Genomic DNA, 6000 nt, shown 5'->3' with positions numbered 1-6000 from the left:
TTGGGTATGATCCATCATTTTCCATGCGGAGAACAAGAAAAATCATATCCCACAATCTGATTGTGTTCCCCTTAGACCAATCATAGGGGCTGGACTCTGCAGTGATCTACCATTTTCACAGCAAAAGGAGCATGGTCATAGTTTGTGAGGCCAAGTTCTTTTGTTGTGGCTTCTGACAATATGTTTACTCTCGAGCCTCCATCTAGTATTGCTCCATGTATCTGCTTCCCCTTTCACGTTATTGTTAATTGCGGTACATCATTGTCTGTCATTATGGCTTTTGTTGGTTCGATTGACTTGTAGTCTGTTTTTGACTCACTACTGGAGGAGTCAGATAACTTGCAGTGTTCTTCCTTGGATCCCAACAGATTGCTCAGCAATTTCTTCCTGTAATTGGACACTAAGGATAGGACTTGATCCATGGATATGTCGAGTTTTAACCCCTTCATATCCTCCCATATGTCATATTGTTCTCCTGTGGTTTGCTGTTTAGCGGAGGAAATTGTTTTGCTTGGTGCTGTCTTTTGTCTACAGACCGGAGGTTTTTGCCTCAAGCTTGCTTCTTCATGCTTCCTAAGTTCTTTCTGTGGGCTTTCCCATCTTGCTCACTCCCACTTTGTTCTGATGCATTTATGCAGGTTGTGCCTGTTTCATGAGCACAATGTCTTCTGCTGACTATGGCTACATGTGCTTATGCTCTTCTTTTGTCTTTGGTTCTCCAGCTTGTTGTTGTTCTGTGCGAGGTTTATCTTCTTGTAGCTTCCCTTGTCTTGCCATCCTGGCCATTATGCAGGGATTTTCTTCTCGCATTGCTTCTTCATCTGAATCCTTGCGAGCTTATCTTCTTGCAGTTTCTATTCTTTCGCCTCCTCCGGGCTTTCCTCTATTTTTCTTTAAAAGGGTTGCTTCCAATTCTCCTTCTATGCTTCTTGCACCTCCTTTGTTGCAAAGTCTCTGACTTGATTTTGTTTTCCTCAATCCACATTGTTTTTCTTCTGTCTGGTTAGTTCTTCTAACACAACCAACCTCTCTTTCCCCTTTTGGGATCTGGTGATGTGGCATGCAGGCAGCCACAATTGGCTGCGCACTGTCCAGCTCTTTGATGTCAATGATGTTGATGGATGTTTGCTGGGGCATCTGCCCCACCTATCTTTTCTTGTAGCTCTTGTTGATGCTTTTGGAATAGTTGGCATTCATTCTTCTGGTGTCCAGGCTTCCGAAAGTAAGAACACTATGATTGCCTACCCCAGCACCTCCTCTTCCTTGGCCTCTTGCTTGGCCTTGCCCTTGGCCATAGTATGGTCTATAAGAGGTGCCTATGCAGTGGCCATGGGTGCTGCTATTGACAATGCATTGATAGCTGCACCTACCCAGTTTCTGACATTTTATTAGCAGTTGGTTGTCAGATGTGTGAAAGTTTGGCAGATTGCGCATGTTGGTTGCATCTTGCACTCTTCTTTCAGGTGGTCTTCATTTTTGCATATCGGGCAAAATACACCTGTTCTATAGTCAGAGAAGGTAGAGAAGTTAGCAGATTGCACAACGAGCTTCTTCGCCACCTTTTCAGCCAAGACATCCACCTCATCCTTCTTGCTTTGAGTTATTTCTCTTCTTGCTATATCTGTATTCCTCCTCGGCTTCTGACTCAAATTTTGAGTCTTCTAATTTCGACTCGCCTGTCGGTGTCACTATCTGAAGAGTTGTACTTCTTGCTCTTTTTCTTCTTTGACTTTTTTTCCAATCCCATGTTTCTTTCTACTCGCTTAGTAGCTTCCAGAAGCCCATGTTTCTTTCTACTCGCTTAGTAGCTTCCAGAAGCCCATCGAACCCTTTGGCGTCAATGTTAGTTGCTGCCACTCTTGGTTTGAGTTTTTTGTTAAGACCATGGAGGAACCAATCCACAAGAATTGCTTCAAACGATCTATCAGCTAGAGAGAGTCTTGCATGTAGAGTGCAAAACTTGGTTGCATAATCTTCTATTGGCAGAGCAACTTCTGTTTCAAGAAGCTTCGTAGCTTATCTTGTAGTTCAGAGTTAGTTTTGACAGCTCTGAATCTTTTGAGGAAGGCTTCTTTGAGTGCATGGAAAGTGTGGAAGTAGTCTAGGTCATACCTGGATACCCATTCAGTGGGTATGTCCCTGAATGTGGCCTAAAACTCATCCTACTTCCTTTCATCATCAGGAACATTAGAAAGAGTGTGATTTACCTTCTAGACAGCCTCGAACTTCGTGACGTGGGTGTCCGGGTCTTTAGAGGACTTCTTACCCTTGTATGTTGGATACTAGTTGTTGCCTCCTTGATGATGAGCCATTTTATGCTGATGGATTGCAGGGAGGTGTGGAGTGCTTGCAAGGTCGAGCGTGCAAGGTCGAGCGAAACACTCTGCTAGTGTGCAGTTGATTCTGCACAAACTCGGTGATGAGCTATCTTGCTATTGATTCTACAAGAACTTCCTCTCCCCTTTTGAAGTGTTGCACTAGAATTTTGCCTTCATGAGAGAATGGTGAGATGGTAAGCAGTAGGATCACCAAAGTGTCGGGTAAGTCAGACCGACTGGCAAGATGACCCCACTAGCCAGAGGTAATTCTGTGAATGCCTAAGCCCAATGGGTTTGAAACTCACTAGCTATTAGCTCAAACAGAAAGCGCACACAGAACCATAATACTCACTCTCAGACCGACGGGCAGGACAACACCACTAGTTAGAGGTAATTATGTGAATGCCTAAGCCCAACGGGTTCGGAACTCACTAGCTATCATCTCAACAGAAAGCGCACACAAAGCCACAATACTCACTCTCTGCTCACTCAGACAATACACAATGAAATAATGCTCACGGACTTGTACAATGCTCTGTGCTCTAGATTAACTCTCTGCCTACTACTGATCCCTTCTATCTCTCTACTCGGGGGGGGGGTTCACTATATGTAAGCTCTCTATATCACGTGCGTTCAAGGCCTGATTTAAAAACCCCTTATGTGTAAATTTTTCATGAATAAAACACACCCTTTTTCTATTAAATCTGTAAATACCCCCTTTAAATGGTACCCTTCTGTATGCAAAAAACGTGTTAAAAAAGGATTTTTAAAACCCCTTCTTCTGTTAAACCCACGTGCTACGCTTACATATTTATGAGTGACCCCCCCCGAGTCTCTCTATATATCTATCTTCTTCTAACAGCTAACTACCTCCTTCTTTTCTATCTTGGAAGGTCCTTCTTCTTCTCCCTTCTAGTCGTTGCCTACTATTACAAGACTCATTCTAACATATTGTTACAACAAACTATATATGATTACAATGGGTAAGCGTGTGTGCTACCGTCTATGCCTGACTATTTTTATATTTCTTGTCAATTTTAGGAATCTACAAAAGCTAGAATATATAACTAGTTAGCTCATAGAATTTGAATTGCACTTGATCAAATAATCACATACATTTTGTATTTATTGTCATTTCATTTTCAATGTTTGTTCCATAACCAAACTTTGGTGTCATGTATGCTTATTTTCCCATCAACCTTTTTTATTTCTCATCATTACTTTTTTCAATCACCTCAACAGCAAAAAAGATGCTAGTGAATGTTGATATAAATATTAGCAATAGCTTTGCTTTGATTTTTGTGCTTTGAAATCAATGTTGGTGTCACATCTTATAACCAACCTCATACATATGTTTTGTACGTTGTCCATGGATCATATTCATCTATCATCATCATGCCTATGTAATCCTTTGATAAACCAAGGTATATATACATGTTTGTGTGTGTGTGTGTGTACATACATATATGTATAAATGTATACTTGTATATATGTATGTATACAAATATACATATATATAATACATACATGCTACAAACACAAGGAAGTAATTAAGAACTTAGACTTGTTCACCCAATGGGTATTGGAGGATTCAAAATAGCTTCTTAAATGTTTCTTATGGTCTATCCTTGGGATTGAAAATGTATTCACAAACTCTTGGAATAGAACTTTGAGTGGGTGGAAAATATTTTTTTCAGGCTGTCTTGATGTTTAGGGAGTTCTTGGGGTTGTGAAGTGCTCACAAAAATTGGCCTTAAGTGGACTTTGGGTGGTCAAACTGAGTTAAATGGATATTGGGGAATGTCTTGTAGATTCTTCAAGCTATCTTGGGGTGGGAAAAGTTATCACTAATGCTTGAAAATGAGTAGGTAGATCTTTCCTTGCCCAAGGTGAGTCAAATGAATATTCCAAGATGTAAAGTAGGTTTGTAACAATTTCTTTGGGTCTAGGTAGTCCTTGGGGATAGAAAAGTACTTAAATACACTTTGAAATGGCCTTATGTGGACATATCCTTGCGCAAAGTGAGTCAAATGGGTATTGAGCATGCAAAATAGCTTCTTTAAGGTGTCTTCATGTGGAAAAAATACTTATAAATGGTGAACTCACATTAGGTTGCCATAATGTTACTATTTCTTTTTTTTAATCCGTTCCTTTGGATTCCTAAATATCTTACTCCTAAGCTATATCACAACATTTTTTTCTCAAGAAAAGCACATCATTTTTCACAAGAGCTACTATAAGCATTGAAGTGCTTATAGCATAGTTTATAGTTACACATATATCATGGCCTAAAGTAGGCAATTATATCAATGCTTATTGCAATGTTTAGTAGAACGCTAGTGTTGCAATTAAATGTTACAAATAAGATTTGTTGTTGTAGTGATAATACTTGGATCTAAGCTATGTTTCAACCACATAAGGTGGAACATTTATCTAAATAAGCACCTCTTTTAAGGCTCTTCTTGAAATGGTAACACTGGTTACTTATGTCTCCTATATTTGTTGGGAAAAGAAAAACATATTCTGCATGTCAATCTAGTTCAAAGTTGTAGAGACTGATTTTATATGGCCAAAAGTTGTAAAAAATAAAAAAGTTTTACATTTTGAATTTTGGTTATGGTCGTTGGTCACTTTTTAACCCACCCATTTTAATCCTCAAAGACCTCCACATTCAATAGTAAGGTTGATGGATACTCCAAAGCATAGTGAGCACAAATTACCAAAGGAAGGCCAAGAATTCATTTGAGAAACTAATAAAATTTCCACCTTGATGATTCTACTATCCAGCACCATCTAATATTCATCAAATAGAACAAATCCAAATCATTCAAAATTTTCCAATGGGATAAGGCCCCCCTTTCAAGTGCCCCTTCGTAATATTCATCAAATAGAACAAATCCAAATCATTCAAAAATTTCCAATGGGATAAGGCCCCCCTTCCAAGTGCCCCTTGGTAATTGAATTCCTCATTGAAATGGGAAGGTCTTAAAGCACACTTGCTACAAAAAACTCACGAGTTGGTTCCAAGTAGTTGCAAACTCAATCCCCAAAGAGAGCGGGGGTGAACTTTGCATCCACAAAAAATTATAACCTTTGTCATTTTGCATATTAACATGCTAGCAAGTTTTTTTCTTACTAATGTGAGAATGTGTACTGAATGTAGATGCCATTTGGGTAGATTAGAACCCAATATCTCCTACTTGGGAGGCATGCTAGCGTTAGGTTGGCTATATGTAGCTCATGAAGCATTTTTAATACAAGAGAAGGTACTGGAATTACATGCCATCACTTTCCATTATGGGACTGGGTAGAATGAAACCTCCCTTTTGGGAGGCAAGGGGTGTTACCACTGGGATAAACCACAGGAGGCACATGCTAGCAAGTTGCAGCTTTCTTGAGTGAGCAAACAAGCCTTTAGAGATCTTCTCATATACATATTATTTTGGTGTGCCTACAGCTTGGTTGGGCCTAAGGTGGAGTTTTCGCAAAGTGCCAGTGACAATGATGCTTACAAAAAGTTGACAATGATCCAAGGGGGAGGGACTTGGGGTAAGATAGGAAACTAATTTGAAGTTTCCATTGCTCTTAAAAAATGGCAGTGTGTATTTTTGATGGGTGAAATTGAGAACTTCTTTGAAATTGACCTTGTCTTTATTGTGGAGAGGCTCTATTTTCCATAGGG

This window comes from Cibotium barometz, chromosome 5 (genome assembly GCF_041138505.1).
Source record: "Cibotium barometz isolate CiBa-2024 chromosome 5, ASM4113850v1, whole genome shotgun sequence".
In the NCBI taxonomy this organism is placed as follows: Eukaryota; Viridiplantae; Streptophyta; class Polypodiopsida; order Cyatheales; family Cibotiaceae; genus Cibotium; species Cibotium barometz.
Note: the sequence above shows the minus strand (reverse complement) of the source record.